At 40.3% G+C, this 22148-nt stretch overlaps 1 protein-coding gene across 2 annotated transcripts in view; it reads left to right on the top strand.

Moving 5' to 3' along the window:
- The first annotated feature begins 1009 nt into the window (after positions 1-1009).
- CDS1 (CDP-diacylglycerol synthase 1) overlaps positions 1010-22148 on the top strand; it is a 249811-nt gene continuing 228672 nt past the window's right edge. The window contains exons 1-2 of one of the 2 annotated variants that reach the window (XM_086889644.1): positions 1010-1204; positions 2248-2350. The gene's annotated coding sequence lies outside the window, so the exon portion shown is untranslated. The remainder of the gene's footprint in view (positions 1205-2247; positions 2351-22148) is intronic. The other variant, XM_086889643.1, reaches the window with a different exon arrangement.

Genomic DNA, 22148 nt, shown 5'->3' with positions numbered 1-22148 from the left:
AGCTTGAATGTAGACTGCAAAGTTGTTCAAGGTAAATGTGCTACATGTTCATTTCAGAATACAGCAGGAGGTTCTCATGTGTACATGAAACAGGCTGTGACTGTTTTTTCTTCTGCCATGGTCATGTAAACAAAGCACCCTAGGGAGATCTGGGGTATATGTTTGGTGCTATTACTGCTGTTCTGGGTAGGTTTCTTCTGATAGAAAATAGTTGATTAGGTAGCTTGGTTATTTTTCTGTGCTGAATGTTTGCACAACAGTAGATGTAATGCCTGTGTTTTCAGCTTTGTAGGAAGCAGTTTAAATGATGATGTTCTCAGTTACAACAGTCTAAGCTGTTGATATAGAAGTAATTGAAGATGGCATAAAAATGCTGAATAGGATCAAAGCTGATGATTTATTTATTAAAGACAAATTGTGACAGCCTAAGCTGGCAGCTGGGTTTTAACAGGACAGGCTCACTATTTAACAGGTGTAGGATGTCCAATAGGTTTCCCACATGGGAAGTGATTACTGAAGGCAGGCAACAGTCAGGGTTGATAGAAGTGCAAAGGGGTCAAAGAAGCAGTTATATACCACTGCTAAAAGGCAGTGTGGCTACCAATCTTGAAGGAAGGTTGCTAAAGGGCTTTCCGATCTAGATATTGTCTTTGATGGTTCTTGCTCAAATTTTCATCAGTGACATTGTCAGAACATTCACTTTTTGTGCTAAAGCTAGAAAAATGTGGGATTTAACAAGAGAACTGAGATATCACAAAGCAGAAGAGAAAGATACTGAAGATGAAGAAAAAAATATAGGTGGCTTTCCAGCAGAAATGTGTCCAATGCCTTTTATATCAAATACTGTGGACATGATTTTCTGAGCCTGAGTTTTCAGCCTGTCAGTAGCTGATCTGTTTCCCAAGGGATAGTCTTTTGGGGAACTTTTCTCTCTCAAGGACTGTTTTGTAAATAGAGTTTTGGTTCCCAAAACAGTGGTGCACAGGTGTTCTGAATTGTGTTTCTGCTTGTTCCACCAATGGGACAAGAGAGGTGTTGTTCCTTTTACCAATCATATTAACTTGTATCAGAACACCTTATAAAAGGGGCTGAAAACCCCAAAATAAAGGCTTCTGCCTCCTTGAGATGAAAACCTCTGCTGCTGTGATTTTGAATCCATGCTTCTATTTTGTGTCCTATAGTGACAAAATACATCCATAATAAGGTAAGAAAATAGGATTTGTGGATAGCTAATGATAAAGAAGGGAATGAATGATAGGATAGCTCTGGGCTAACCAAGGTGAGATGCCTGTTGGAAAAATAAATACTGCTGTAGCAAAAATAGATGTCAATATGTGGAGTGATGACATGCTGCTAATTGTAAAAGACATTGAGGAGGCCTCAGATAATGTCTTTGACACAGATGCACAGGTCTGTTCAGATACAGTGCAGAAATGATTCAAATGCAAAAGAGACACCTGGAAATAATTAAAGGACTGATCTCACTGTCATTCCAGAACTGAAAGAGCATGGCTTGCTTAGCCTAGCAGTATTCAGAGGTGATATCATTGTTTCCTATAAATCTATCAGGAGAGTAAATTTCTGCAAGAGAGGCTACTGTCAGCACAAAGCCACGGATATAAACTATGAACTGATTTCAGCTGGAAATGCAGAGACTTTTTCTTTGTGCTGTTGCCCTCTGGGACAGTGAGGGAATTACTCCTTTGAGCTCCTTTTGGATCTTACCTAAGGGTAGCAACAAAGCTTGACTGGTGTGTAAAGGAATGGCAGGGGTACCTGAACCCAGTATGTCTAAGCTCCATGGCCAAGTGGAAAACTTGAAAGGTGTGAGAGGAAAATACCTTATACTATTAAACAGACTAATAGCCCTTTATTGAGTAGTTCTCTCTCCTGCCCAGAAATCTGGGTGAGGAAGAGCACTGTCCTAATCGAGAAAGTAGTCTGGCTCAGAAAAGGACCTTGAAAGCAGTTAGAAAAACATGGACACCATATAGAAGAAAGTGGAAAGCTGGTAGTAATTACTACAAATCAGAAGATAAGGATAATAGAAATTTGGCATGGAAGCAAAAAGGTACAAGGAGAAACATGTGGCTGGCACTCTTGAGGTTAGTAAACACGTAATTTTGTAACTGCATTAAGGAATGAAAGATATCTCAGGAGTAGTAGTGGTCTGTTGCTGGAGAGAAAATAAAACTGGAGATAAGAAAGCAGACCTTATCAAGTAAAGTCTCTATTCTGTATTTGCAGTAAAGGTCAGATGGTCATCATTCCCATTCCAGCAGCGTAAGTTTTGTCAAACAGCAACATCGAGGTGGATGCTTCTGAAGTGGTGGGGTAGGAGATCTTGAAGGTCTGTTTATTCTGTTTTTCAAAAATGCCCAAGAATTGACTGAGGACTTACTTGATAATAATCTTGAAATGTGTGCTTAAATTATGTTGAAACTATGGAGAAAGCAGGGTGATGCAAAGTTAGGGCAGCACTTGGTATTGCTTGAAACACTGGTAAAATTAAGTCTCAGAAATTGTTTCTGAGCAGCTGTTCTTTCCTGAGTAAAGAATGAGTTGTCAGTAGGATCTGTTGGGCTTGATTCTTGTCTCTGAGACATTTACACACTTAGTGATCTGACAGAATGAACAAACCATAGCAGGTAACATTTTCAGCAGGGAACAGAAACACAGATCTGGATCACAGGGGAGAAACTCGCTATGTGGAATTGAACAAATAGTACTATGGGAGATAATAGCTCCAGTAGCAATTTACCAAAATTGTGTTGGATTTTTTCACTCATGCTGTTTAAAATCAAAACATTTTCCTCCATTAAGCATGCTTTAGACAGCAGTCATGCCCGTTGCCTTTGTGGAACATATAAATAGTACCTCTGGAATCATCTGATGTGGGCTCAGCTTCTCTGTCACGTGCATCTCCTCCAGTTGGTTGAGAAGCAAACTGTGAGGTCTGATGTTGAGCTGCTGTTAACACAGTAGCTATTTGGATTCTTAGAGCATGGGGCAGGTGTCCAGGCTTTTGCCTTGCATGACTATTAATGCTAAAGGTTATAACGGAAAATAGCTTTAAAATTCCTTCAGAATGGTTCAAGATAGCAGGGAGAAACAGTTTACTGAGTGACAAAGACAAGACAACTTTCTGATCTGTTAATGTCACTTTATCAGCAGCACATGCCAAAATATTGAGTTCTTTCAATGTCTGACCTGGCCCTATATGGTACTGTCAAATAATTTTTTGCTGTCATAGAAGGCAACTGGTATAATGCATCTCAGTCTGAAACCTGAGTTCATTGGTTTTCAGCCAGTTTCTGCAGCACTGTACAAATCAGAACACAGGTGCAAAAACTCAATTTGGTAAGTTTAAATTCTTCAGTTTAAGTAGGGGGAAAAATAATCTGAATTTGGCAAACTGAAAAGTCCAAAATCACCAGGGAGTAGTGGTTTGGTAAAAATTGGTATCTTCTAAGCAGAAGGCAGATAACTGAGACACTTGGTATGGCCTTTCTATTTCTTGTAATGAATGTAAGGACTTCTTTTGCCTAAAGTTGACTTAAACTGCTATTTTTGAGCCAGATCACAAATACAGGAAAGGCCACTTGAACATATGACATTGAGAACTGCTGTAAAGACAATCAGGGTTAATGGTACACAGAGCTAGAGATTGAATTTGCACCCCTTGGGTTGCAATTTCTCTTTTCCTTTATCAGTATTTTGGCTTATGTTCATAGCTAGTAAGTTCTTGCCTGACTTCCAAGGTTCAGAGTTGTGGGTTTGACTTTTTTCCTTTTTTACTTTTTGTTCTCCTTACATCAAGGTTGGGTGCAGCTTGCAGGGACCTATCCCCTGCAGCTGTTCAGGAAACAAAGTCATACAGCTGCAATAAAACTCAGCATGGATAGCAATTAACAAGCAAGCAAAATGCATCTTGTTTTTTAAAAGCTGCAAATGCTAAACATGGGGTCAATCTTTTAATTTCAGAAATTAAGGCACAAAATTTACCACAATGCCCTTAGGTATTTTTGAACAGCTCATGAATGTAGGTATAGGTGTTTAATCCCAGAATCCATTTAAAAGGGCTTAAATCCATACATATGTACAAATGATGAATTAAGTGGATCAATTTTCCCTTATGTGTATTCATCACCATACTGTTCATTAGCTGAACAAAGAAAATAGCTTCAAGATTTCAGATCAAGAGTCTATCAAGGTTTGGCAAGCTGAACAACTTATGCAGAAGCTTGGCCTCGTGGGACATGAATGCTCTGGAGTGACCTTGAAAGTGTGATTTTGCAGGACAGAATGGGCAGCGGTGTCATTTCTGTAGAGCTGTGTGGGTGGGTGTAGGAGCTTGGGTTTGTTAGATGAGCTGTGAAATCAAAAAATTTCCTGGGGCTGACCTCAGAGTACAAATACCCTTAGTGAAACAGAAGAAAATCACAATGAACTGTGGGAAATGTTCAATATTGCCTGTGACCCTGAAATATTTCATTTGGTTAACTTTATTAATGACTTCTGAAGCAAAATATTGTTTCAGCACAGAAATGAAATAATTCAAAAGCCTTTTCTTTAATTGTTTTCAAGGAGAGAAAACATGACAATACTGTGTGCGCTTTTTGAACCACTTAGCAAGTCATGATGCCCAGTGGGTGCTAGAATTCAGGCTTTTTGGTAGCAGTATAATTCCTGCTTTCATGGCTGGCTTGTGGAAGCTTGCTAGAGGAAAAGGAGGGAAAAAATGGAGTTGAAAGGAGGGATTACTGTTGCTCTCATTGATGGGAGTGACACCAAGAGAGTGCCATAGCCTAGCAAGAACTTCTGTGCTGACCTGCCCTGCTTTCAACCTTGGTCTCTTCAAATTTATATTGTTTTATCCATATGTGAAATGTGGGAAGGTTTGGAGGGAGGAAGAGCCAATGACCTTAATGATCCGTAGCTGAAAAGGGCTGCTTGTCTGGAAAGCCTTGTTATTACTGGAGCTCATCTGAAGCTTCCTATGGAAGCTGCCTCAGCTAGGCTGAGAGACAGAATAGAAACCCATGAACATTTGAGAAATTTAACTTGAGTATGCCTTGACATGATGTTGGGAAAACTTTTTCCAGGTGTTTTCAGAACTAAATAGGAGGAGGAGGCGTAGCTAAGTGAGCACAGTCTATTGAGGCAGCAGAAGACTTTTCTGTGAACGTAGTGAATTAACACAGAAAAACCCCAGTACTGTTCTTAATTGTTCTAATGAAATGCTGCTACATGGCAGTATTCAGACTGACCAACATCTATACTCTGTAGCTGCACTGCAACTCAACCGATGCCTCTTCATTCCAAAATGTAATTAATCCCACCATCATCGCCAGTCTGAACTACACCTGTAACCTCAGCTTCCAATATGCTGAATTGGCGATAAAATCAAAGTAGGGGGGAGAAATATTTTTTACAAAGAACAGACATTACTCCCTTTTGACAAAAGACAAATGTTTCATTCAAATGCTGCGTTTCGCATATTGGAAACAGTAATGAATTCCTGTGCACCTTTCTCCCTAGTTCACAATGTCAGCCCCAGGCGTAGAGGCACTTCAGGCTTTTCTTACAAAATTAAATTTAATGTTACACCCTCCAGTGGAATGATGCATAAATCAAGTGTTTGATTTGCATGGACTCTAGTGAACAGCCCCATTCCGTGCAAATATAAACCCAGACCTGAATATTATGTCAGGGACAGGAACAAAGCAATCTAGGGTTTCCAATGAGAGTCTGGTACCAAGTGTAATTCAGGCAAGTATTATGTTTTTCTCATGTCAGGGCTGTTATTAAAGTTCTTAGGTTTTGCTTCCTTTTTTTCATCTCAAAAGAAAATGTTTTTTCTGACCTTCTTGTACTTGGGCAAACCAGTATACACCAGTGGTATTTATACACTGTCCGTGCAGAGCTGAGATGGAACTGTGGAGGTTTTTAGCTTTCTCTTAGATAATCAGCAAGGCTAGCAGGATAGAGGAGTAATGAAACAAGGCAAAGCAAAATTGATCATGGAATAAAAATGCAAACAGAAAGAAAAAAGATTAGGTAGCTTTGTACCTAACTTTTTGAAAATAGGTCTCTTTCCATGTGAGTATTCAGGGCCTGGACCAGGCCAACGAAGTTAAGGGGCTAGAAGGCAACAAATACATTCTGCTCAAACATGCAAACTTATTTGTGTTCTACATTACACAAATCCCTCTGCAGGGGTTTGTCCTGGAGCTGTTGGGTACTGCATTGCCACGTATTTATTACAGATGGCTGAAGTTCTTCATTGGTGGTTGTTGGTTTAGTGCAGTGAATTGTAAACACTGTTTATCACAAACTCTGCTGAAATTTTGATTGCTTTGTAAGCCTGAAGTTTGTTGATTACATGATGAATTTCTAGCTGATCAAGGAAGTCTTTCCACAGCACTTGTATATCAACTCCACTGGACAAAAACATGCCTGTGCATTAAAAGCACTGAATTACTAATACAATTTATATTTTAATTCTTGAACTCTAATTCTTAGCAACTTAATATTTAGTTTAGTCATGCCTTTGTTTCCAAGCAAGAAATACAGTTTTCTTGGATCAGTCACAAACTGCCCAGTTTGTGAATATTCTTCAATTCCTTTTCACTAAAGAAGAGCATCTGCTGAGTTTTCTTCTTAACAATGACCAACAATTAATTTTCTTCTTAACCTGCCTGGCACTGTGGTACTCAATGGCTGTGCTGGTTGCAGTGACATGAATTTGTAGAGTTTCAGATCCAAAGGAATGAAGCAGGCTGACAGCTGGATAAAGCTCTGATTGCTAGTGAGTAAGCTTTGATTTTCCAAGGATCTGCTTGGCAGGATCCCATGGGAAGCTGCTCTGTAGGACAGATGAGTTTTGGGAAATCTATTTGACCTTCAAGGGCAGTCTTTTCAAGGATCAATCAACTTTGATCCTGGGGTGCAGGAAAATCAGGAAGGTGACCAACCAGATGGATGAAATGGGGAAATTCAGTTGCATTTTAAACTGGTGTGGGATGCAGAGGAAGAAGGTAAGGTAAGAAAAGCATGCGCTCTCAGCTGAAGTGATGAAGGGGACAGAATGGACTGAGGTGTCTGATGCTGTCTTTGCTGGCAGGGTTGAGTTGCAGGACTGGTTTTGGAAGAAAGTGATTACCTGCTGCAAAGATTGGCTAATAAACTGCTAACTGGATGTAGACAAGTTTCCAGGAAGGAATGGGATAGGATGCTTCTGTGAGCGCTGAGAGAGCTGGTTAATGTCACTGCAGTTATTGTCTAAAATGTTGGACAGGTTATGGTAACTGAGAGAGCCCCTGAAGGTAGGAAAGGTAAATGCCCATTTCAAAGATGGATTAATAAAGCAAGGACTAGACTAGCTAATTGCAGGCTTGTCAACTAACACTGGATGCTAAACTATAAAAGGGTCAGAATTAGCTCTGGAAACCTTGGACACTTAAAACTCCACCCAGCCTTATATATCTCATAATATCCCTCATGTATTTAGAATTATCTTTTCTTGTCTCATTATGGTGCTAAATTATAATCTTACAGCATTTAAGCACTTATTCTGTGGCTGGTATCAGCTAGTTCATCATAGGCTTATTCTATTTCATTCATAAAGACCATACATTTTGATCTGAAAGCTGACACCTTGATAGAGCCCATTGTGTTGTGGGTCTGTCTGCTGGAAAGAACTGACAAAGCAGAATGTAAGTAATTTTGGTGGGTTTAGCGCTGGCTAAAAATTGCCAGTGCACCTACTGAAAGTATGTACTCATTTCCTACTGTGAGATATGAATTAGGAAGAAAGCAAAGCAGGCTTAAAACTTAAAAGGTATAAAGAAAACTTTATTAACAGAACTGAAAAAATAATAAGAATCAGAATAAATCCTTCAGAACATTTCTCCCCTCCCTTTGTCAGAGGGAAATCTTTTTTATTTCCCTCTGACAATGTAGAGACAAAACCTGGGATTTTTCAATTAGTTACCACGTCTGTAACAGTCTTTCATCAGTTCTGCCAGGGAGAGGAGTCTCTCTCACCATGCCAGAGATACTTCTCCACAAGAAACAGTTCTCTTGTGGCTTCAATGTCACAGTGAACCAGCCATCCAGGAAAGGAAAATCTGTTCTCAGTATCCCTCCCATGCCTTGCAGCTTTCCCAAAGCTGCTTTCATGGGCCATGTCAACTTATGGGGTACTATTTTAAGGATATGCTCTTCTACCATAAAAAAACCCAAAATTTCTCTTCTTTTAACTCTTGGAACAAAACTTTTCTTCTTCTGTCCCTGGGGTGAAGTTTCTCATCTCTCTCTGTTCAAGCTTCTCATCAGATTACAGCTTTTCATCATTCACACCACTGCTCTTTTTCTCATGGGCTGCAGGTAGAATGCTGCATCCCCCATGTACTTCATGAATTAAAGGAAAAAAATGAAGTCTGATATATCAAAAATATATCTTCAGCTTTACAAAGAAAATTTCAGCCTAAGACCAAGGCATCTTCTCAGTTCCCTCCTAACTAGAATTTGACTCCTTCTTTACTGACCTCAGTGTCCCATGTTGTTTCCTTACGTGTCTTCACCCTCTCCTTTTCCTGATTCAGGAGAGAACTGGTGTTCATTTGCTCTCAAGCTGTATCAACTGGAACAGTTTTTATAGAGCTCTGCAGCGCTGAAAGGTTGATCTCACCCAGGCTGTCCATCGGGGAGATCGCTTGCTGTGCCTCTCGCTGCTGCCCACATGGTCTCCGCCGACACTGTGTGAGCTGTGCTGGTCACCAGCTGCACTCAGCGCTTTTCTTCATGCGGAGCGCTGGAAACACGAGAAGCTGCTGCTGCTGCTGCTGTTTTTGTCTTTCTGTCTGCAGCACGGCTGTCTAAAAGCGGCTAAACAAACGAAGTTCGCTGTGAGCCATGCTGAGGCAGCCACGGCCGCGTGCTGCAGTCCTGGTTGCGCTGACTCCGACTGCACAGTCCCAGTACGAGATGGCAGCGGCCGCTCCTGGCCTCGGGCCTATGCCCAGCGCCGACCGCAGGGTCACTCCCGGTGTTGGTCCCGGCCTCATGGCTGTTCCCAGTGCTGATAGAGCTCCCAGCTGGCATGGCCCGGCAGTGCCTCTGGAAAAAGGACTGGCAGGCTCTGCCGGGCCAAGGCCCAGCGGACTCCCCGGCGGCCGCTCACCGCCCCTCAGGGGACAGAAAATCTCGGCTGGGCCGCATGGGGCCGGCCTGGCTGGCACCCAGTCACCTTTTCAAAAGCCGGAAACAAAGAGAGCCATTTCTGGAGCTTGCCCGTCTTTAAAACGTGAATCTCACAGAGGTGGACCCAGCTTCTAAATGGTTCAACAGGTTGTCAATTCTCAGAGCTAGCCAGATATTGGGGTTTTTTTGCTAGGCATAGAGGAAGCTCTTAGCAGCTTCTTAAAGAAAAATAATTTCTGTGGGTGGTTTCTTCCCCCCTCACCAAATGTCAACTAATGCAAAAACAGCACAGTAATGCTGTAAGTGTTGAGAAGGAGCATTAGGCCAGATTTCACTAGGAGGCCTGAAATCTATATTCAAATATCACTGCTGAGAAAGACTCTCTTGGAAAGCTGAAGAGCTCTCTTGGAGAGATGAACTTAAACACATAAGTGAAAAAGTATATTTATAGTAAACTACATATCTTAGGAAGATCCTAAGGGCTTTTTAGATGCTTTTGGGAGCTGTACTTTCAAGCATTTGGTAGCATACTTGCTTTTGGTGCTCTAACAATAGTTACTTTTATGGTAAAACAAACAGGACACTTATGAGGGTTGTATATACAACACTAACCAACTTCGAAGTCTGTTTTCTTTGAAATAAGGTCTGGTAAACGGAGTTATGGGTAAGTAAAATGTATTAGTATTATTTAGAGATGCATAAAGATAACTTGATAAGCCTAAGACATTAACAGATGTTAATGTCTTAAGATGATGAATAAGATGAAGGTAAGATCCAGAGTATATAGAAAATATTTTAACAGAAGGAGGGCATGATATTTTAGTAAAAGCCTGGCTGCACAAGCCAGCCTTTGGTATAAGCAGCACTATTAAAGGTAGTGTCCTTGAAACTGTCCTGGAGCAGCAAGAATGAAAGAAAAACAATAGCCTTTTGTACAGGGAAAAGAATGTAAAACAGTATGTATTAACCAGTAGTATCTTGCTAAGCCTGCGGACCCTGTCAGACCCTGTAAAAGCGTGCAAAAGATAGAAATAAACAACGTTCGCCATACTTCTGCAAAGACTCAGTGAATAGTCTGAGCGGTTTCTCAATAAGAGTATGGCACATACCTTGAATTATAAAATGACAACAGACTTTTTAGACTTAATAATACACTAAAGAAGAATTTCCAGGTGACTTGAAGCTTTTTGCCTTACTTTTTCCTTGCTTGTACAATAATGTTAATTGTGTAATGTATGTGATACTTTCCTGCTGCCACATGGACAGTTGCACATACAAATAACAGTTTCCAAAGCCCTTCACTGAGCAGTTACTAAACAGGTCTAAAGTGACACTACTGTTAGCCACCTACATTTTCTATCTGTTACATTTTCACTGTGAAACGTGCTGAAAACATCCTGACTGGTCAGAGAGTCTGCAGTATGACCTTGATATACCAGCTCACTTTGATTTAATTATCCTTTACTGATGTTATGGAAGTCAATAGGACTTACTCATTTTCCTGTATTAAGTACAAGTTAAGTGTTTTGATGGATGGGAATGCTTTTAAAAGTGTATTTTAAGTTCCACACCTGCCTAAGTGCTTTGCTGAATTGGAGCCTTGGCAACTTACTATTTTGATTGTCATCATCTATGTGATAGAATTTGGAAAGTTAACCAGATATTCTCAAACAGACGAATGATCTGAGAGGTGCTTTTTCTCTTCATCTTCACATTTTTTATAGCCTTGAGTTCTTAGCTTACTGAAATAACTGCTGTAGCTGGCAAAGGTTGCATCTGCAAGAGGGATGTGACCTGAGCAGTGAGGAATAAAATGAGGATATAGGGTAATATTTGGACTAATAGATGATTCATGGTATGAAAAGGTTTGAATGCCAGGACTTGTAGACAGAATTGCTATGTAGGTATGTTCTTACAGTCCCCAGTGTATGTGAAATATGCAGGTAACAACCTCATTACATTTCATCTGTTACCTAAGCTTAAGCATCTCTGGCTGTTGCCTTTGTGTCATGCCATGCTTAATTGGGAATCAGCATTTTAATTTGGGGTCCCAAAGCACTTTTGGTGTAGATAAAAAGAAAAATAGACTGTCATTCTGTATGAAGACCAATATTTTAACTTTTACATTTTCTGTCTGTCCACAAGTGCCCTCCAGATAAATCACGCTGGAAATATCTGTCAAATTTTCATTAACAAATTTAATTGCTGTACAATGTATTGTACTATTTTAGTTAGTGTACCATTTAATTAATGTACTAGGAAGGATGTGTCACTTGTGAACTGTGCTTATAGTCCCTGAGCAGCAATCAGCCCTACTCAGCTAGTTCCTCACTGTTTTTATACTGGGCATGACGCTCTCTGGGAGAGCTTTTGGCCACTTCATATCAGCTGCTCTGGCCATGATCCCTCTTGGCTTCTTGTGCATTTCCTTGCTGGCTGACCATGGGAAATAGAGAAGTCACTGACTTAGGCCAAGCACTACTCAGCAAAGCCAACACATCAGTGTGTTATCAACATTATTCTCCTGCTAAATCCAAAACACACCTACAGCTACTGTACCAGCTGCTAGAAAGAAAATAATCTCAATCTCAGCTGAAACTGGGACAATCTGGTCTAATAGAATACATTCATGCTTTAATTAAAAAAAAAAAAAATAGATCCCACTGAGATCAAGCAGTCACCTTGGAAGACTTTATTCCAAAAAGTGTGTTTTTCTCTGTTTCATAAAAAAGATCATTGAGCAGCATCCACAACTGCATGATTTACAGGACCACTTAAGAACAAATACAACTTTGGTTGCTTTAAGATTGCTTAAATGAGTTATCTAGTTAATAAATGTGGTACCTGAACACACGTGGTAGTCTTGTACGCAGTAACGACCAATGTACAAATTTTGATTTCTTTATAAAGGACGTGGCTATTGCAATTATTGGGAGCATGTAGCCACAAGGATGGTCATATTGAAAAACCAATTTTACCAAATCCTTTGAAATTCTTCCAGGCACCAGCTATGCATGTACATTTCCAGGCTCCCGTTCTTACCCCACATCCTGCTTATCTCCTGGGTTTTTGCTCCCATTTCAAAAGACAAGAGTTTGGCATCTGCCACTTTTGTGGCACCCTTTTGTCAGGGCCAACAAGAGAACCGTTCCTCAACAGAGATTAAGGACTTCATCTTGGATAAAAACAAAGTTCAATGGAGGGGTTTCTGGTATGCTTATGGGAATAAGGACCATGCTGGATTTCTGTTTTTGTCTTTGTGGTGACAAAAAGGGAGGATGTTAATAGTGACCCTTGTCTGTACTGAATGCATAGTAAATAATATGGATCATGGGAATCTATTTTAATCAAAGTGGGGAGAAATTTCAGCTTCAAAAGGTAATGTAGAAAAACCTCTGGTTTTATCCACTCTACCCAGTAATGTAATATGATAAAGTAGCAAGGATCTCATTCTTAATACAAATGGGGAGAATTCAATTTACTTCAAATAACAGCCTTAATAGCATCCTTGTAAGGCCTGACTTGCTTTCAAATTTTCTCATATGAATGACAATGTAGTTTAGGGATGTCATCTCTAATACGTTTAATCTAAGTTGGGAATCTTGAACAAAAAAAAAGAGAAAAAAATGTAAAATCCCCCCATCAACTTCACCATGTGGGATCTAATAGATCTGTGCAAGTTCACGTGGTGGTTCAGCCCATTGAATTGCATTCCCTGTAACCAGTCTCTTCTTACAGACAAAGTATTGTCCAGCTTTTAAAGTTATCTTTTGCATGTTGAATCAGAATCCTGTTTTTAAGAGTTTAGAAAAAACTTGGTTCAGGCTAAGTGTAATGATTTTTGCCTCAGCAGTTTTCTTATTAAATTCTTGTGGGAAACAGCTGCAAGGTTATTCAATGAAACAAACACAAAATACACCTACCCAACTAGCTCTGTGCTTTTATATTCAGTCATGAAGAGTGATGAATCAGAGCCAGTTGCTGTGGCAAAATCCAAATGTAGATATTTGCTGTCCTTGCTAATGGGAGGAAAATATAGTATAACATTGGCCTAAAGGCTTCAGCTGTGATTCCTTTGTAACTTGGAGTGCATTAAAAAAAAGCTTCAGTCAGCAAGATAAGTTAATTTTTTATGACCTTTATAAACTGTTTTAGACTGGAACTTGGAAACATCTCTTTAACAATTAATGTGTAAATCCTTTTGTCTCAGGATTGCTAAGCATGTTGAGGTCTCCTTTGTTTCAGAAGAAAATTCCAAAACCTATAAAGAAATTCTGTTTGTGACAATTATGGTAAAAAGTATGATCAGCTAATGTGGAATTCCAAGGTTTTCAATGGGTCCCTTCACTACAATACTGGCCTAATAGAGGAGAGCTGATTTCTCTGAATGTAGGGCTTATCAGGTTGTCTGTCAGTTGCTGTTCCTACAGTTAAAAGCATTTGGAAGAACAAACTGACTTGTCACCAGAGTCATCACTTTGTCCTGCCCCAACTGCTGCCTTGGCCAAAGAAATTGAGGAGAAGGGCAAATATCTCTTCTGTGGAAGTGCACAAGTATAAAACACTGGGCTGCTTTGAGAAATTGCACTGGAACTGAAGTCAGAGCACATCAAACAAAACAGGTAACAAAAAGTAGCTGAGACTTCAGGTGGGCTTCTTGGCTGTCACAGCTCAGCTCCATTCTAGTGCTTTATCGTCAAAGCTGGCTCTATGCATATCTGTATTTCCATAGTTGTTGCAGAGGATAGATTGTGTCTCTGATAAGAGCACCTCTGGAACAGCCTGCTGCATGTCAGTGGAACTAGTCTCCTGTGTATAAAAAGCTATTCACTCCTTGGTGTGTGAGCTGATTAGTTTTTAAATTAAGCTATTTACATTTTGTTTTCCAAATTAATGCTCAGACTTTATGAAACAACATGGCAGAAGTAGAATATTGGTTAATTAAATACCAAGCATATTGTGTTGTCTTTGTTTAGGGGATGAGTTCAGCTAAAAATTCACTGTCCAGAGTTGGATGCTAACACTGTAAAACCCCCAAGTACTTTTTGTACATTTTGGGCTTTGTAACTTGAAATAATATCTTTAATCAACAGATTTAAGTGGGAAAAATAACTGTGATAGGGAGAAGACACCTTCTCCTCGTCTGACAAGAATCTGAGATACAGAGCATATTGAAATTTAACATATTTCTCCCAACCACGTCAGTTTAATGTAAGATATGATTCCACCTACAAACCTTTCCTAGCCTTGTTCTCTGTGCTGAGCAGTGAAGTGGGCTGACTCAAACAGAGATGTTTCTTTTCTTGCCATGTCAAGATGGATGCCATATGAGATGGATTCACCTCGTCTTTATGGTGGCTAGAATGATGAGCAGCTCTCCTGGCTGGTATTTGATGAGATCACAGACAAACAGTTTAGGATTTTTCCTATAACTTAGCTGTATTAACTTGTTGGTTAAGGTTGATGTCTAAGGTTGACATTTTGCTCTCATTTGGTGCAAAGTCAAGAAATGTGTGTATTTAATCAACTGTTAGAAGGTGTGGTGGTTACAGTACTGACTTCAAAGTAAATTTAAGTTTTCTTTTTCTCGGTACTCTGAGATTCCTTCTTTTTGTGTTGGAGTTTTAGCGTTTTTTTTAAAGATGTAAATAGTAGCCCATGGTTCCTGTTTAATTAATTCCTCTGTGGCTTATAGCTTGATAGCCTCATTTAATCACACACCAAATCAAAATCCTATGATTCTGCATTCAATGACTGAATGCAGAAGAGGACACAAAGGTTTCGCACAGCACTAGCAACAAAAAATTGTGCATATTTTTGTGAAAGTAAGACTGGTTCTGCTTTTTATTTACATACAAGAAGTATCTCTAAATATAATTGACCTAACCAGACATGACTGCTGCTTGTTTTGTTCTTTAGAATACTGAAGAGTGACTAGAAATGTACAGCCACATCATTTTCTGCAGAAATCTGTACCTTCTGCACGCTGCTAAACAATACAAAATGTGTTATTGATCATATACATGATTAGATGGAGGTTAGTAGAGGGGATACCCTCTGTAAATTTCCTTTGATTCTGCTAAATGTTGTTACAAGTGCACTACAGGATAAGTGAGTGTAATGATTTTAGAGTGGTGTTATTGGTGGTTATATCAAAGATGAAACACTGCCTGTGTTCCCTTAGCAGACTTTACAGTAGTGCCACCATGAAAGATCTGAAGATCATTATTTACTGGAAATAAAAGAACAAGGCAGAAATCGATTACTACGACAGTAGATTTATGTCTCCATTGCACTCTATATACATCTCCTATTTGTTCTAACTTCATGGAAGGATATTTAATACATAATGGAAAGAGGCTTTTGCTTTTGATTTATTTTTTGTTTATTATTTTGGCATTCCTTGGAGAAATTCTGGAAATCAATACTTGGATGTGAGTGTGCCTGGATGTAGGTAGTGGGAGGCAGTGGCAATTGATGTATCTGTGTGTTTTTCAGCTGACGTACATCTGGCATGCTCAGGACTCTGTTGTTGCAGTACAATGTGCTCAGCCTAACTGGGGAGAAAGTCATATTTCTTCCATCATCTGTTTACATAAAATTATCCAAGAGGCATAGATAAATTTGGGTAGTTAAGTTCAAGATTGGAAATCTGTCCCACTGAAACATTTAGTTGCAAGTGTACATATTTGTTGCATCAAGATGAGAGATGAAGACAGATGATGGAAAGCATGAGCACAGACTGACTTAAAATGAGACAGGGGCTGGTGGGGGACGCCAAGTGCTCAGAAATATCAAGCAAAATTACAGATTGCTTGAAAATGGACATGGCTTTTCTTTCTTTTTATCTGATAGGTGGCACTTCACTGACTTTTGCCCTTGCCCTAATTCCACTTGAGCATCTTAGATATTAGCTTCTGCAGTCATGTGGTAAGGGAAAATGCAAAACACTCCTCTTCAGATAAAATAGTGGGATATGTTTTAAAAATCCGAAAGTTCATCACCTGCAGCAGGATTAGACCTTAGAGAGGTTTGAAATCAGTTTGTCATCCCACAAATACCTTTTTGTAAGATAACATGTAAACAGTGGATGAAATAAAAGTAGGTGCTTGGTACAAGGAAAGGAACAGATCAAAGGCAGGGATGCAATACATCACAACACAGTACCCCTCAAAGTACCCACGAAAAAGCACAACTCTACCTCAGATACCCTGCCACCACAGCTGTGCTCTCACAGGATATAAACTATGAAATTGGCCATAAAAACAACCCCTTTTCCAAGCAAACATGTGCTTTGAAAGCTTGTTGCTACTCCTTTTTGACTCCTGATTAAAGCTTCACTTAGCCATGTATAATCTGCATAAACCATGATCTTTGATACTGTTCAAGACCTTGTGGGAGCAGTTGCTTCCTTCCTGCAGAGATTTCAGTGTTGTGTACCTGCAAAACCAGTGAGTGAACTGGTCATTGAGATGTGGCAAGATGAAATCTGATAACTGTCTCATACCTGCTCCCTGTGTAGTGGGCAGGATGGAAAGAAAGGGAAGCTTTCTTGATGTCTTCCCCCTCCCCCAATTTAAATGAGCAATTTGAGAATTGTTGGTTCACATTATGATAAGTTTGATCTGTGGGTCACTTGTGACCATTCAAGTTATTTTAGATGGTTGGTCTTATGAATCAGCACTAGGCTTCACCCAGGAAAAATACCTATTTTTTAATTCAGGGACAACTTGGATGGCTTTGTAAAACATTAAAATGCTTCCCCTTCTGCACAGATTAGTTTGTGACAAAGGGAAAAAAAAATCTCATGCTGTTTCCGAGGCTGAAATATTTATTCCCTTTGTTCCTTGTTGGTATTTAGTCATGATTATGAGCAGCAGATGGCTAACTGTAGTGGTCTGGTGTTTTTCCTTTTCAGCACTGACCAGTGCTAGGTCAGATTCCGGATATTATCTGTGGTTATGCAGTCTTGAAAACACCTCTACCTTGCTAAAGCTTCTCTCAATAACGTTTTCTAGCTGATGTATATAGCCTTATGAAAAAGAGTCAGCATCAGCTGAACACTGCATCTCCACCAGGGCTTCCTGGAGCAGACCGATCAATATCCTCAGTTAAGTTTATGAGGATGCCGTGAAACCCTCTAAATGCAGTGGCATTCTCTTCAACCTTTCTTGTAGCCCATCAATTGCAGACTAAAAGGTCAGTCTTACTGTAGGAAAAGTCTGCCTTCAGTAAAGACTTCTTTCTTACTTTTCCTGCTGGGAGTGGGTGGAGATGTTTGTTTTGGCAGGATCTGTTCCTTTATAGCAAAGCTTGCCAAAAGAGCCAAAGGACAGCCCTCCTCCGTGCATGTCTTGCTATTTTTGTTTCTGAATCCTCTCTGGTAAATCAGAGGTATTTTGAGGCTTGTGGCTGTCTGCTCCAAGTAGTGAAACAGCCAGTGGTGATGCACAATCTGTACTGAGCTGGCAGGGAATAAATGGAACTCCAAAAGTAAGTGCCACATTATGTTACAATTTCCCGCTTTGCTGTCATTCCTTCTAAAATCCAGTTTTCCATTAAGAACTCCATGAGGTTAGAAAACAGCTGCAAAGGGTGTGCCTGTCTTGTACATGCCTTAATGTTCTCTTTCCTCTTTGAGTACATATGCAAAGCTTCTCACATATTTGGTTGTCTGAATCCAGGCAACGAAACAGTCTTGGTGTCCATGGCTGGACGTTTCTCTATCCCAAACTTAGCTAGGCAAGAGGATTCAGCAACATTACATGTCTCAATCTCTTCGGAGCAGAGCTTTTGGAAACCTGTTTCATTAATGGTTAGTTATTTAAAAAATTGTCAGCATTAGCAGAGTTCCATTCACCCTGGTACTCTGCCTGCAGGTAGAAGGAATTTGTCTATTGCTGAGCAGTTCTGAATGCATCTCTCTAATGTTTTATGGAAAACAATCACCAGATGCATATGCCTTCATGTATATTTGTAAATTACTTGAGAAATTCAGAAAATAACAAAGGGGATGGAAGGAGAGGAAGAAATACAAGTAAAAATCTTGAAAAATACAGTGGAAATGAGTAAATGCCTTTTTAATTTGAAGTGAAGAACTTTATTATCCTCTTAAAAATGGCAATTTCTAACCCTGAATTCTAAGTGAAAGCCTTTTTGCTAGAGTCAAATCTCACCTTGGGGGAAAACCGTATGGATCTTCATGTTAGGCTGGATGTGAGTGCAGAAGTGATGTTCCTTCTATTATTTCCCTCTGTGAACAGAAGGCTTTTGTCCTGTAAAACAGCTCTTAAGACTATGACAATTGACTTTCCCATACCTGGAGTGTTCTGAGCGCTGTCTTCCATGTTATGTTCAGGATAGTTGTCAGGTAGCAGCATAACCAAAGAGAAGGTCAAGTTGGATCAAGTGCACATTTACATCTTCTCTTTTTTTGAGGCTGTGTTCTCGGGGTTGGCAGCTGCCAGTGGGTGGCTGGTGTTGGACTGTAGGTAGGATTTTATCTGGATTGCTTAAAAAGACATGGGAAATGCACTGTAGGAAGGGATTTATGTAAACAGCAAGTATGTTGATGGTAATTTGGTATGAGGTCTTGCTGTGGGTTAGGTTAAGTGGAAGCTGCTGTTTGTTAATGACTTGCCAGCCTCATGATTCCACAAATGGATTTATTACGACATACTACTCTGAGGACAACTGCCCCATTAGCTTTGCTTCACAGTTCCTCTACTTGGGGGAACCTGGCATCAAACACAATGCCAAAAGCAATCAGAGCTATTCCCGGCACAGACAAGTCTCTTATGCCTGCGCCTCCACAAAAACCTGCTGCAGCACAGCTGGACCTCTGCCCTTTGTGCCGGTGCTGTGACAGCAACCTTTCGCTCTCACATAGTTTTTCAGAACTAAACTGTGGGAGTCAGACTAAAACTCAGGGTCAGTCAGATTTCATCCCTGATAAGCCGAGCCTCAGTTTTAAGCCCTGGGAAACATTTATTTAACTCGGGACGAGCCTGAGTTTTCCTCCCAGAAGCTCCCAGAAGCTCCCAGAAGCTTTTGAGATTCTTATATTAAGTGGTCCAAGTTCTCTTCTCCTATTGATTAGTTGTGTTCCTTATAAGGTTTTGTTTCCAGAATGTCCCTCCCCTAAAGTTATATATTGTTGTACCTTTCTTTGTTCTTGTCTTTGGTTGGTTGCCCCCCATGGAGTTCCCTGGGTTACTGTGTTTGGCTTTTGGGCATCATCTCTATTTTCTTTTAGTCCTTATTAAAGGGTTATTTTCCTGGTTCCAACCATCGTTCCCACTGCTATTTATTTTTGCCACCCTCTGCCCTGAAGTCAGAGACCAAAAGGTTTGTCATAGCCACCCTCACTGCAACACTCAACCACAGGCAATTTGATTCCAGACAGTCCCAGATGTTTGGTGTCTTTAAGGACCAGATTTTAGCAATTCTTTAGCACCTCATCAGGGGAGGCTGGTACAGGATTAGGAGGAGGTAGGGATTAGGAGTTGGAGAGGTATATGGGCCAAAGCAGCAGATGGGAACAGAAGGGCTGTGGAGAAATTCTGATTTCCTGTCTAAAGGCCCTCAGTGCTCCTCCATCTCTGTCACTGCACCCATCGCTATGGCAAACTCCCTACCCTCTCTGGGTTCTTGTGCTCCAGAAAATAAGCACATTTGTGATGCAACTGTTCTGCCTTGCCTGACTGTGGTCCTGTGTACTTTTAGTCTCATTCTGGAATGAGAGCTGGAAACACATCATATAACAGGGTCAGGGAAAAACAGGCAGACTCCTGTTGTGCCACATCAACCAGGGGATTTTGTGGGTTACCACATAACTTCAAGAAGAGGGGTGTAGCAGCCCCTCCAGAAGAGTGTTTGTTTTGGTTTCCTTTAAAGGCAGACTTTAGTTCTAGAGTAGCCTCAAATTCTTTTCCTTTGATTTTACCAGTTTTAGGGCAAGCCATAAAATATTTAAGCTCTATAAGTTTAGAGGTGACTGTAAACAAGTGAAAATGTCGGATTAAAATAAAAAAAATTAATTGTAACCATTAAGTTCATCATGAAGAAGTATAGTACATTGTGCTGCTACATCTCAAGTGGTCTGTGTGTTTATATATATACATATATAAATATGCATGTGATGTGTTTTCCACATCTACACTTCCACCTTTACACCCAGAGCAGATCAGCAAGTTAAATTCCGTTCCAGAAGGGAGAACACACTGTAGATCCTCCTCTGTGTTAGAAGCCTGGCACAGTTCCAGCTTGGATTACTCTTGTTCTGTTTTTGTTTTGGGTTTTTTTTTCTGTGGGGAGGGGAAGGACAAACCCTTGTCTGGAAATACTGCCAGTCATATAATGGATGACACAGACCTTGTGCAGCACATGACAAGAGGTAGGCTCTTACATGGTAAAAGCTGGGAGGCTGTAAGGAGCCATCACACAGATTAATGAACTTCTGTATGGATGTGTTCAGAAAATCACTACATGGAACCCTACATGGCTGGGCATCCTTTGCTCTGAAGAGCAACTGAGGTACCATTTTTCCCCAGTACCTCCAACAAGCAGAAGAAACCACCAGAAGTGCAGCCCTTTAATCCTGTCACTGCACAGACACCAGGATTTGTTTGTTGAGGAAGGATTTCTGACCTGGAAGCACAATGTAAATGATGGTAACTCTTCCCTGGCTGCCTCTGCTTGCAGGCTTCCTCTTCAGGACAGAGTGTCTGTGACACCATGGTCATAGCTCAAAGTGTTTTCTAAATAAATTATAAATAAAGCCAGTGAAGAGTTAAATGCACCATGTATTAGATTTCAGTGATGAAGCCTCTGATTAATATAATGAAAAGCCTGGTTTAATTGTATTACCTTCCATTAGCTCCCATCTTCCTTTTTTTTATAATTGTTTCTAAGGCTCTGTGTACTTCATCCCACATTTATTCAAGTGAGATTTCTGCTTTCAAAACTGCCCCTTTCATCAATCTCCTATTAACTGGCCAAATGCCACATCATATTATACATTGATGCATTCAGTCAAGCATGTGCCATAATGAGAGGAGAGCCCCCGGTCTGTCCCGGCTCCTCTCAGGAACTGGTCATTGGTATTCCAGGATAAGTCAGCTTACTGTAATTTGAAATTGGTCTGCCGTCCCATTAGGAATCTGCCTGATCAATACTAAGTGAATTAGAGTTTCAGTGATCTGATTAACTCCCCATTATTTTCTACCCTGGCTGATTTAGAATGCATGATGAGACAATATTCCAGTTTCTTTGCTTTATCCCAGTTTAAATGAAATATAGACATCTGAGGAAGCAGTGGCTGTGCATTTGATTTGGCTGTGGTGTTATAAAGTCAAACGCTGTGTCTGCCTTGCTTTCACAGCCAGGAGCAAGGGCTGCGATGTCACATGGAGAGATGGCAGGAGGCTGGAAGGAACAGGGGCATCTTTCCACACTGCTGCTCCTTTCTGGTTCATCCACTCTGTGCCTTGGTTGGGCAGTCTTGGGTAGATTTACCTAACTTAGTGTAGGTTTAGTGTAGATTTAGAGGTGGGAAACGCTCTGTACTGATTCTCTCGCTGTGAGCCTAAGAAAGGGTCTAGAAGATGTGCAGTGGAAATGTGAGATTTGCTCTAATTCATGGGATGTCTGCCATCATGAAAGAGGGAAATTTAGAAATCTCATCAGGTTTTTTTAGGTCACAAGTACTTCAACTTCAGAGTATAGATGATTATTTTGTGTTGGCAGCCTGTGGATTCAATCCATAAATGGAGCTTCCAGTTGCTGTTTTATTGCTAGTATATAACAATGTGAAACAGGACCAGAAAGAAACGCCTTGTTTAGTTAGTCTGGAAGGTAGATTTTAAATAGAAAGCTGTCCAGCTTTGGTTCATTTGCTAATCTTGAAATGATGTTAATAGATCCCACTTACCAACTCTTTT

The sequence above is a fragment of the Cyanistes caeruleus genome, chromosome 5 (genome assembly GCF_971803275.1).
Source record: "Cyanistes caeruleus chromosome 5, bCyaCae1.hap1.1, whole genome shotgun sequence".
Taxonomy (NCBI): Eukaryota; Metazoa; Chordata; class Aves; order Passeriformes; family Paridae; genus Cyanistes; species Cyanistes caeruleus.
This window is presented reverse-complemented; position numbering and strand designations above follow the sequence as displayed.